Source organism: Thamnophis elegans, chromosome 6 (genome assembly GCF_009769535.1).
Source record: "Thamnophis elegans isolate rThaEle1 chromosome 6, rThaEle1.pri, whole genome shotgun sequence".
Taxonomy (NCBI): domain Eukaryota; kingdom Metazoa; phylum Chordata; class Lepidosauria; order Squamata; family Colubridae; genus Thamnophis; species Thamnophis elegans.
Genome location: NC_045546.1, coordinates 31523596 through 31535855, shown reverse-complemented (window position 1 = coordinate 31535855; position 12260 = coordinate 31523596). Strand labels below are relative to the sequence as shown.

Sequence of the window (12260 nt, the reverse complement as noted above, 5' to 3'; positions counted from 1 at the left end):
AAATCCTGTTCCAATGATGGGAAAGGGAGACGGGTTTGATAAACAACCTCAATTAAATAGCTAAGCTCTGTTAGATTTTATCTCTGAAATGCATAGCGCCAGTTTTAGGTCTTTTGACAGAGGGAAAGCAAGAAGATCAAAATGTTTTCAAAGACCGTTTGAATCATCAGCAGACAACCCCTAGTTTCAAATGCTGAATAATATATGAGTTAAATTAAAGATTGCTCACCCATCCTTTGATATCGATTCCTAGCCTTTCGATACTGTGAGTGGCAATTCTTGTATTTAGCTGACATTATCTTCTTGTCACCAACTTTGGACATGAATCTTGATTTCCGGGTCATGAAGCACAACCGATTGTGTCTTGCCTTCCATTGAGGTAAAGCCAGAAACCACTCACACAACACTGAATGCTGCTGTGGGAAGCATCACACATAGTTAGGGCAATGCGTATTAAAAATGAAATACAATGCTGTAGCTACTCCTTAACTTAGAAAAAACAATTCTAGAAAAAACCTTTATCTCATCATTTCTTTTTAGATGGCAATGGTGAAAAGGATTGTAGTTAATACTATAATAGTAAAAATATGGCAATGTAATTGACTCACAACTAATCAAGTTCATTAGGGCATATTACAAGTAAATAGGTAAACAATGAGAAAAGAAACTAAACAAAATACAATAAAGTACACTATGTATATGAACAATATATAAATCATAATGTCTTAGTAACATAGCATACCAACACAAAATCAAACAAAATTCATTTGGGCTGCACATAATACCGTATTTTTCAGAGTATAAGACGCACCATTTTCCCCTAAAAGAGGGTGAAAATTTGGGTGCACCTTATACACTGAATGTAGCCCCACCCACCCACTGTCCCCCACCCTTTGACCTCTGCCTCCCAGCAATTTACCTCCTTGCAGCAAATGGAAAAAATGGGGCTTGCAGATGCTGCAATAGGCTATAGCCAGGATGGCGAACCTATTTGTCAGGGCACATGAGGCATTGTCCTGTCAGTTGGCCAGCACGCATGTGTGCACTAGCCATCTGACTTTAGCCTTTTTTTTTTTTTTTTTTTTTTTTTGTGGCCACTTTTTGCCCTCCCAAGGCTCCAGAGGCTTTATAGGAGCCTGGGGAGGACGAAAACAACCTCCCCCCACTTGAGGCCCTCTGGAGACTTCAGGAGCTTCCCTGAAGCCTCCGGAGTGCAAACAACCGGCCCTATGGGCAAATTGTTGGGAGGCAGAATCAGTTTTTTTCTTGTGCTAATCAGGCTGTTTGCTGTTTGCTGCAAGAAGGTAAGTCAATAACTATAAATGCCTATAGAATGTTCAACTTTTATTGGCTTGTGGCACCCTTCCCTTTCTCTTGTTACAAGATTTATAAGACCATTTACTTCATATCAGAGCCAGTTTGATTCTAAAGTTAAGGTACCAGGCTAGAAAATGGTAGATCATGAGTTTTAGCTCCACCTTAGCCATGAAAGCCAACTAGCTGACCTTAAATAAAATAAAACATTTAAAATTAAATAAACCTTAAATTAAATAAACATTTGACTGCATTTACAACTTCAGGGGTGCTACAACTCTTCCCATGTATTCATCTACCTCCGGTCCCATCTAAGTCCTTTGGACCACCTGCCACCTTGTGCCCCACCACGCCAGCTGACTTTTGCCAAGTTCTTGATCTCACTGTTGATCCTGGCTGCTGGGCTGGACTTAGTTGGGGTTGAGCTTTGCAGTATGTGTGTGTGTGTGCGGGGGGGAGCAAAACGTAGACCCAGAGCCGCAGGGTGCCAGCCTCTTTATAAAAAGCTCCAAGTCAATGCTGGCTTTCACATTCCACTACCACCACTCCTAAAAAAGAAGGAAGAGCAACCCCTTTGCAAAGATCCCCTGGCTGGTATTGGGCTGGGAAAGCTGCAGATTCCCTGGGTGTGGTCTGTATTCCCAGGGTCCAGGGCAGCAAAATGGGTACAGATGGTGGGAGGGATAGGCGGGCGAGGGGAGTCAGATAGGAAGGTGAGGGAAGCAGTCCTTTACCTTCTTGGGGTTTGGGACTTGGAGGGACCAATCCTAGAATGGCTTAGATACAAATACCATAGCAGAGTTGGAAGGGACCTTGGAGGTCTTCTAGTCCAACCCCCTGTCTAGGCAGGAAACCCTATAGTGTTTCAGACAGATAGCTATCCAGTATCTTCTTAGAATTCCAGTGTTGGGGCATTCACAACTTCTGGAGACAAGTTCTTCCACTGTTCAATTGTTCTAGCTGTCAGGAAATTTCTCCTCAGTTCTAAGTTGCTTCTCTCCTTGATTAGTTTCCACCCATTGCTTCTTGTTCTACCCTCAGGTGCCTTGGAGAATAGTTTGACTCCCTCTTCTTTGTGACAACCCCTGAGATATTGGGACACTGCTATCATGTCTCCCTGAATTCTTCTTTTCATTAAATTAGACATGCTCAGTTCCTGCAACCGTTCTTCATATATTTTAGTCTCCAGTCCCCTAATCATCTTTGTTGCTCTTCTCTGCACTCTTTCTAGAGTGTCTACAAGTTTTCTACATCTTGGCGACCAAAACTGAATGCAATAAAAATGAATATTTTTATTTTTAAAAGTATGGTGCCTACTGTAAGGATGCAGAACTGATTTTTGAAGGCCTCCGTGAATATAAAAATGATATATAATACTGATACTTAGGTCCCACTAAAAGATCTGTCTTATAATACAATTCCATTTAATATTTGAGGGTGGGAGGGGAAGAATTCAGATCAGGTCTTTGTGAGAAGAGAAATATATCCATTGGAAAATTGCCGGTAATAGGCCTAGGAGTGCGCTTGCAGGCCTAATTGAACCGAAGTTTTAAACTAACATAATTGCAAAATGTATCAGACATATTTATAATGTGCTGACTTGTATGCTGCATTTTCTGCAAAGTAAGCAATTGTAAAGATATATTTAGAGCAGGAAGAATGAGATGGTGGGAAATGATGAACTGAAAGTAACAAATAGCTGAGAGCTTCAAATGTACACAGGTGTTTACAGAAAGTGACGGTCAGTAAGAAAGTAGGAAAGTACAAGGAAATGAAATGATAGAATGCGTATGTCAGTAAAAAAGAAAGTATAAGAAATGTGACTTGAGATGAGAATGGTGTCCTTTGCCCAATAGCAATCCCTGCCAGTTCTAACCTATAGAAGACATTCCACAAATCTACTGTGCCGTTTAGACCCAGTTCCAGCTCCCTCCCCCCACCCGTCCACACCATGCTTGCCTGCCTACCGCTCACTGATGGGCTGGCTCACCAATCACCCCGCTGCCTCTAAGAGTCCTATCTAAACCTCAAAGTCTTAAAGCTGTCAAGTTTTAACATTCCTGGGGGGTGGGGTTCTAAAGGGTTAGGGGTGCAAGGGTCTTGTAACTTGACAGCTTTAAGACTTGCACACTTCAATGCCAGAGTTCCTGAGCCAAGATGATTGGAGGAGGAATTCTGAAGTCCACAAGTCTTAAAGCTATCAAGTTTGAACACCCCTGGGTTTTTTTTCCTAAAGGGTTAGGGGTGCAAGGGTTTGTAACTTCAAATGCCAGAATTTCTGAGCCAACATTTTGGTTGCGAAGCAAGAGCGTTGTTAAGTGAGTTTCACCACATTTTATAAGTTGGCCATGCTCACCCAGTCACATGACTGCTAAGCCACTCCTACCCAGTCACATGGCTGGCAAGCCACTCCCACCCGGTCACGTGACCGGCAAGCCATTCTCACAAAGCAGGCCACACCTACAGAAGAAGTTCTAAAAAATTTTGAAACCCACCACTGCTCTGATCTTAAAGTAAGATTTATTGCTTCTCTTTGCTTTTTATCAGAATATTTTTACAGCACTTTCCTTTGGTGGTTGAACCAGAGGAGTAGAATAATGCTAAGAAAAGCAACTCCTGACACAACCTGGATTACACTCAGAGGTGGTATTCTGCTGATTTGCCCCAGTTTGGGCGAACCAGTAGCAGCAGCAGTGGGAGGCTCCGCCCACCCACCCACCCAGACATCATCACGAACGCTCTGCGCATGCGCAGAAGCACCGCGAGCGAAGCGAGCAAGTACGCACATGCTCTCGGTTCTGAACCAGTAGCGAAGATTACTGGTTACACTGTATAGGAGCTTCATATTATTACCGTAATGGTGCCTATCCAAGGTTACCTTTTGAGGATATTAAAAAATAGTTGGTTCAAAAGGCAGTTGCCTCCGTTTTAACAAGTTAGAAGACACATTAGAAATGATTTAGCAGAAAACTATCCAGAAACACCATTACTTGCCAATAGGTTTCAAATTTAATTTTAATTTAATTTTAATCATATAAAATCTATAGCCAGGTCTTGCTGCCTCCAGGACCATTTGCTCAGTCCAGATTGGAATGCTTCTGATTGCTTCCCTGCAAGATGTTAATTATATTCTAGCTGTGGGGAGTACTTTTCTTCCCACGTTAGAATGGCTCCTTTGTTATTTTTTAGAAAAGAAGTGAAAGGGCCCCACTTCTTTTAGGGGTCCACCATCCTATTAGGCTTTTGGGTTATACTAGTACCCTCAATTTATGACCATAGTTGACCCCTTAACTGAGGTCATAAACTGGATCATCATATGACCATGACCAATTTTATGATCTTTTTTGTGGTCGTTGCTAATGGACACCAAGGTCATTAAATGAACCCGTTGTTCTCTCTGGCATTCCCCCCACCCACCCCCGAAACCAGAAGTAAATGGCAATTTCTGAAGAAATATAAACCGTGGCCATGGGCTCCAAAAGGCCATAAATGTGATCCGGATACCAAAATGCAGTCATATATTACCTCAAGGGGAAGGTAAATGCTGGAATTCCAATCCTGCGTGGTAAGTCCCTTTTGGGGGTGCCTGTTGTATCTTCAAATAGTTGCCAACTGACTGGTTTTAGGTTGAGGACTACCTAGTTGCTAAACCTGATAACTGCTGTTTTACCAGGTGCTGTGCTTTTTATGATTCTATGCCAGAGCTGTATTTTTTTATGTACCATTTACTAGAGCAGTACACCGGTATATCTTCACCAAAATGAAAAATGAATAAAATAAAACTTTTAAATCAGAGGCAATGTGTCTATTCTTACAGTATACACCGTTTTTATTTGGATATAATGTGCTATTGGTAAACTTTGAGTTTGACTTTATTTCTAGTTGAGGGAATTCATTAATTAGAATTTCATAAGAATAAAAAAATAGGAAAATGGGACCTACTTTTAGCCTTAGCTTCATCAGAAGAGAAGAAATTCTGGACCTATTAGTCAAAGAAAAAGGAAAAAAGACATAAATAAAATAAAAATAAACCTCATGACATCAATTATAGTGTGTTAACATTAAAACATCAAAACTGATATATATCTTTCTTGCTAATTTATGATTATCTTTCTTTTTTTTCCTGTCTCTCTCTTCCTATTCTATATGCTGTTTTTTTTTACCATTACAAGCAAATAGAAATTATTATGCAATTGTTAGAGAACTGCAGGCATTCTGTTTCACTGTCCAAGTATGACCTTTATAAACTAGAAAAAAAGCAAACTGACCCAAGTGACAATACAGAATCTTTTATTTGTTTATATCCTTGGTTATATGGTTTCATGATACTTGGAGCAAATCCTTATTTGCAATAGGTTTTTGTTTGTTTGGCAAATTAATATAGCCACCATCTTATAAAAAGTGTTTCTGGCTGGCATACAATAGTTAAATTTAAGCTGTATATATTTTAAAACAGGATTGTTAAAAATACAAACCACCAGGCCCAGACAAGATTATGTATTAACTATAATGAAGACATTTTAAAATGTCACTTGACTGGATGCCAAAATGTTGCTTATCAATATTTTCATAAGTTTACTGCCTGGCTTTACAGAGCTTCCTGTGATGAAAGAAATGTCCTTCTGGGTTCGGCTCCAAGTGGGGAAAAAGACACTAGAGACATGGAGGCTGTTTGGAAAGATGGTTTATTGGTGGACAAGACCACATGGCTTGAGCGCTGAACAGAAAAGGTGATCACATGCTTCAGTGTTGGTAGAGAAGAAGAGAAGGGCTGAGGGAGGGGCTTGCTAGGCTTTTTATTACTTTTTAGTCCCACCTCTCTGTTTCCTGTTCCTGTGTAAGAAATGTATTCTGATTGGTTGTCAGACTCCCATGGGGCCATGCAGGGACTACTCTCTAGGCTGTGTTTTGAATCCAGATTTGGTTGAGTTCTTAGATGCCATGTGGTCAGTTGAGTAAAGGGCCAATATTATCATGCCTTTACTCCCATTCCCCCTGGGGCTGTAGTGGAGAAGTCTTTATTATGTAAAAGGGACTAGCTTGGCCTTCTTAATGGCCCATTAACAGTGGGGATGGGCAAGAAGCTACAGGCAAATATTCTGTCTTTTAAAACATGTTTCTTTCTTTTCATATCCAGAGAAATATTCTGCCTTTTCAATATTTCCTAGGATATTTCATTTTTCTGGGAGAGAGCTGGATGATAACTTCCCACAGCTGAAAATGTATTTAGTGAAGGATTACTATTTTTTTTAAAAAAATGTTAAACCAATGTATTATTTGGTACAGGGCTTTGATCTTGGGTTCATTATAGAAGCTTATGATGCTTTTTCATAGTCTTTTAAAAATAGCTTCCCAAATATATAAATATTGGCATGATCTACTCATAAATCTAAGATGCAGTTTGACATTCTGTCATAAGCAACCGAGCAGATATATTTAGAGAATATACAACATGGACAGAAAGGTAGCAGTCCTGTTCCACCGTTATTCTTAACAGCAAGTACCACTTTTGCTCTCAAAATATCCAGCCCTTCACAGTATAGTAACAGCTGAGTCTTATTTCTGCAGAGATAATGTTGTTCTTCTATCAGAGGGATAATATTGCTCTGATATCTGTCAGCAGAATAATTTTAATTTTACTTCTCTTTTTGAGCCAATTATACCACCTATTCTATATATTATAATACTCTGTTTCCTCTCTATCCCTTAGTTCTATCATTAATTTAACCATTTCTGTGCATTCTAGCACCTTTTTTATGATCTCTGCATTTGAAGGGATGGTTTTTTGTTTCCAGTTTTCAGCAAATGAGAGTCTGTCTGCAGTAATTATATGAAACATAATATATTGAATTTCTTTGCTTATATTTACTTTTATTATTTCCAAAAGAAACAGCTCAGGCTTTATGTCAATTTTTTGTTCCATTACTTCCTCCAACCATTTTTGAATTTTTGTCCAAAATTCCTTAGCTTTGGAACAAGTCCACCACATGTGATAAAAGGTCCCTTGTTGAAGTTTGCATTTCCAGCAATTTGGAGGTCTTTCGAAAAACATTTTGGTCAATCTCTCTGGGGGTAAACATTGCATAGACATTTTCCTTATATGAGGCCGACAACGTCAATTTATATTTTTTTCCCCACAATTTTTCTCAATGCTCCAATTCTATATTATAGCCAAAATTGTTTCATTCACAGTTTCATCCTCCATTTTGAATTTTAAAAGGCAATTTTTGTGATCATTTTTTCTTCTGTCCCTGTTACTATTTTGTCCAATCCTTGTTTGACCCTATACACAGCACTGGCACTAATCCTGTGAACAAAAGTTTTTAAAAAGACAAGAGAAGCCCAACACAATTCAGCAACAACAACAACAGATGATTGTGATTATGAACCAAATCCTAAAAAGGAGGAAGGTTAAGCTAAAAATTCAAAGTTGTGTATCTTATCCTCATAGATTAATAGTCACATTTGACAATCAGCCAAGGATATCCATTGATGCGTGACTTATTTCACATTTTCAACTAAAGTTAAACCATAATGGGATGTGTGAATTCAGCCATATAATGTTATTGGCCCAAGGCATGAAGGTATTATCCAAATGTACTTTTTAATGAAGGTTTTGCCACAGTCAGAGATTTCACAATAGAGGGCAGGAAAAGTACAGGTGAAACTCAAAAAATTAGAATATCGTGCAAAAGTTCATTAATGCAACTTAAAAGGTGAAACTAATATATGAGAGAAGACTCAATGCATGCAAAGCAAGATAGTTCAAGCCGCTATCAGCCTGTGGCACTGCTGAGGTGTTATGGAAGACCAGGATGCTTCAATAGCGGCCTTCAGCTCTTCTGCATTGTTCGGTCTCATGTCTCTCATCTCTCTCTTGGCAATGCCCCATAGATTCTCTATGGAGTTCAGGTCAGGCGAGTTTGTTGGCCAATCAAGCACAGTAATGCCACAGTCATTGAACCAGGTTTTAGTGCTTTTGGCAAAAGTTGCTCTCATCAGAAAAGAGGACTTTGGACCACTGAGCAACAGGACTTTGGTACCACTGTGCTTCATTAAGACCAGGGTCAACGCAGCCTCTACCAGGAAATTTTGGAGCACTTCATGCTTCTTTCCGCAGACGAGCTTTATGGGGATGCTGACTTCATTTTCCAGCTGCCCACACTGCCCAAAACACCAAAATCTGGTTCAATGACTGTGGGATTACTGTGCTTGATTGGCCAGCAAACTCACCTGACCTGAACCCCATAGAGAATCTATGGGGCATTTTCAAGAGAAAGATGAGAGACATGAGACCGAACAATGCAGAAAAGCTGAAGGCCGCTATTGAAGCATCCTGGTCTTCCATAGCACCTCAGCAGTGCCACAGGCTGATCGCTTCCATGCCATGCCACTTTGAGACAGTAATTGCTACAAAAGGGGCCCAAACCAAGTACTGAGTACATATGCATGCTTATACTTTTCAGAGGTCCGATATTGTTCTATGTACAATCCTTGCTTTATTGATTGCATGTAATATTCTAATTTTCTGAGATTGTGGCTTTGGGGTTTTCATGAGCTGTAAGCCATAATCATCAGAATTATGACAAATCACCGCTTGAACTATCTTGCTTTGCATGTAATGAGTCTTACCTCATATATTGGTTTCACCTTTTAAGTTGCATTACTGAAATAAATGAACTTTTGCATGATATTCTAATTTTTCAAGTTTCACCTATGTACAGAAAATCATGTGAGTTCTACTTTACCTCAAGTATTCTATGTGCAAACTTTTTCATGGTAGCATTTAAATATTTGTTTACTTCATTATTTAACCTGGGATTCCACAATATAGTATTCGAAAAATTATTTTAAAAAGTTAATATTTAATTGAAAGAATCTGAGCCAAACAACCAACTTCTTCTTGTGCTATATCTGTCACTGAACATTGGTAATTATGTTGGCAATCCTATTTTTATCAACAGCCACACAAAAAAGTGTTGCTGAGTTTTGTCCAAACTAGTTTCTTAGATTTTGAAAAAACTAACAATATTTGTATATTATATGTTAACAGTTTGTAGTAGCACAAAGTAAGTAAAAAAAGTTGTCCCATTGAGCAAATGTTTGCTATACTCTTTGTTAGCTCAATAACAAATTAATAAGTCAATATCAAGTTCTGTATGTTCAAAGTATACTGAATAGCTCTGTAACGTAAGTAATCAAGAAACACAATACCGATTACAGAACAATGTATTTATGCCAAAAACCATCATGCCTGTGCCAAAAGGTCCTGTCAGGATTTTGCTTGAATTTATTCCTGAACCAAGTAACTAAATGATGCTAAATGTTAAGTGATAGTGTTGAAAGAAAAGTCCTTCTGGGTTCAGCTCCAAGTGGGGAAGAAGACATGGAGGCTGCTTGGAAAGATGATTTATTGTTGGACAGGGCCACATGGCTTGAGCCCTGAACAGAAAAGGTGATCATATGTTTTGATGTAGGTGGAGAAGAAGAGAAGGGCTGAAGGAGGGCCTTGCTAGGCTTTTTATACCCTGTTTAGTCCCACCTCTCTGTTTCCTGTTCCTGTGTAAGAAATGTATTCTGATTGGTTGTCAGACTCCCATGGGGCCATGCAGGGGGCTACTCTCTAGGCTGTTTTGAATCCAGGTATGAGTTCTCAGATGCCATGTGGAGAATTGAGTAAAAGGCCAATTATTATCATGCCTTTCTGTAGCTGCTGCTGAAGTCTTTATTATGTAAAGTGGGCTAGCCTGGCTAGTCTTAATGAGCCTATTGACAAAGTGGGGGTGGGCAGGAAGCTACAGGAAACTATTCTGTCTTTTAAAACATGTTTCTTTCTTTTCACATCTAGAGAAACATTCTGCCTTTTCAATATTTCCTAGGATATTTCATTTTTTCTGGGAGAGGGCTGGATGATAACTTCCCACAATAGCATGACTTAATGTATATTAAACTTGGTTATTATGTGATAAAATGCTTATTTTAGAGCAGGGGTCCCCAACCCCAGGTCTGTGGACTAAGAGTGATCCACAGACTGTTGGAAACTGGGCCACGCAAGCAGTGGATAAGCATGCAAAACTCCATTCGCACAAGCAGTGGGTGGGCATTCCATAGAGCCGGAAGGGCTGAGAACGCTGTTCCAGAGAAGTAGTAAGGAATGGATAGTTGCAATCTTGGGGGCAGGGGGGGTGGGGATCAGTTTTACTAGGACTACTATTATAAAAATCCTAATGGAGGAGCTAAGAAAATCATGTGGGTAACATAATTTGCTGCCATCTAGTGGTTATCAAAGTGTTTGCAACCCAAATATGATGACCTAAGCTCACAGGATGATAAAACCAAGTGACTTAGATCTTGGGAGTCCTAGCTAATTCACCGATTTCTATGCATTTTTAAGTAAAATAACATTTTTATTCTTCTGAAGTTTTCAAAAGCTTGTTCTGTGTCCTATGATGTGTGTTTTGTACATTTTTAAAAATGAATAATTATGAAAATTATAAAAAACTTAATAATAAGTCATATCAAAATATTATTTTTCATTAATTCACTAATAAACATTAAAACTTACAACCAGTCACTTAGCAACTGGCCAAAGTTATAACAGATCTTCCTAGGGGTACTTATGACCAGGTTCTGAAGTTCCAATGGCAGTCAGATGACCACTTTTGGTGCACTTGGCAACCAGCTGGCATTTATAATTGTTTGCGGCATCCCACAGTTAGTTACATCAGGGATCCCCAAGCCCCAGTCTGTGGAATGGCACCAGTCCGCAGCATGCCAGCAACTGGTCTGCGCAAATAAGCAAAGCCCTATCCATGGGATGCATCTAAATTGTGCCCTGCAAACGGTGGCAGAGGAAAGGAGACTGTCCCGTCCCCCCCCGCCCCCCCCCCGCCGCTGAATTCAGCCTGCTAAGGGAAAGTGACAGCAACAAACATCAGGGGTAAGTACAGAGAAAAGCAAGAAGTTTGTAAAAGGCATTTGTCTCTTACAAAGCCAGTAAGATAATTCTGCAAATCCTAAATGATAAACAGAAGCAGATGGGGGTCTAAAAAAAATACATCACCCACACCTTAAACCAGCTACTACATTGTGAAAGACAACTGATGGACTCAGTGGTGGGTTCTACTGGTTTGAACCAGTTCTCCATTTTGTTTTTTTGGTTCTGCGCATGCACAGAACTATTTTAATTGCCCTGCACATGCATGCACACGAGTGAACTGGCAGTAGTGCCTGCCAGAACCCACCCTTGGATGGACTTACAAAAGATAAAATGGCTTCTTCCTAGGGACATTTACAGCCTAGTCCTAAACAATCTGTAACCCTCAGCATGCTCTTTAAAATGAAAACTTCCCAACTCACGCTTTCCATTCTGCGGAAGTCAGTCCACTTTTAATGCAGTGCAGGAATAAATATGTTGTTACTTTAGCACACAAAAGTAAAATCCCCCACTCAGACAACTTCAAGATCACTTATCAACAGAGAGCCTCTGCAATGGAAAGATTTAAATAAACAACTTATCCAACTCACAGCAACACAGCTGTCTAATGAACCAGAAGAGGAAAGTTAATTAACTCTTTCAGTGCCTTGTCAGAACACACTAGGCTGATATCATTAAAAGGTTGGAGAAGCCTTAACAACAGCCTAAAAACAGCCAAACCACTAATAAATTTAGCTCTATTAATTACTCAGAATAATAAATTTCACCTTGAGAACCAGTATGATTGTGCTGCTGAAGAGGAACAATTTATCTGCACCCTGACAGCTGCCTTGAAGAATTCAGATTCACAAAAATCCATGCAAAGCTTGCTATCCACAATGTAGGACTTCTCTTTGTTTTTAATTTATGCTCCAACAATCCTCTGAAACACCGGAATCCTCAAAATTATTATTTTTTAAAGACTGCTCAGTCAGTCTGCTGATCATTTTAATCTTCGGAATTCTGAATC

At 39.6% G+C, this 12260-nt stretch overlaps 1 long non-coding RNA gene across 1 annotated transcript; it reads right to left on the bottom strand.

Moving 5' to 3' along the window:
• Positions 1-235: 235 nt before the first annotated feature.
• On the bottom strand, positions 236-11754 carry LOC116510012. Its single transcript, XR_004255594.1, has 3 exons — positions 11674-11754; positions 5257-5296; positions 236-416 (listed from the first exon to the last, which is right to left on the bottom strand). It is a non-coding gene; the product is annotated as an uncharacterized LOC116510012 (long non-coding RNA).
• Between the last annotated feature and the right edge of the window lie 506 nt (positions 11755-12260).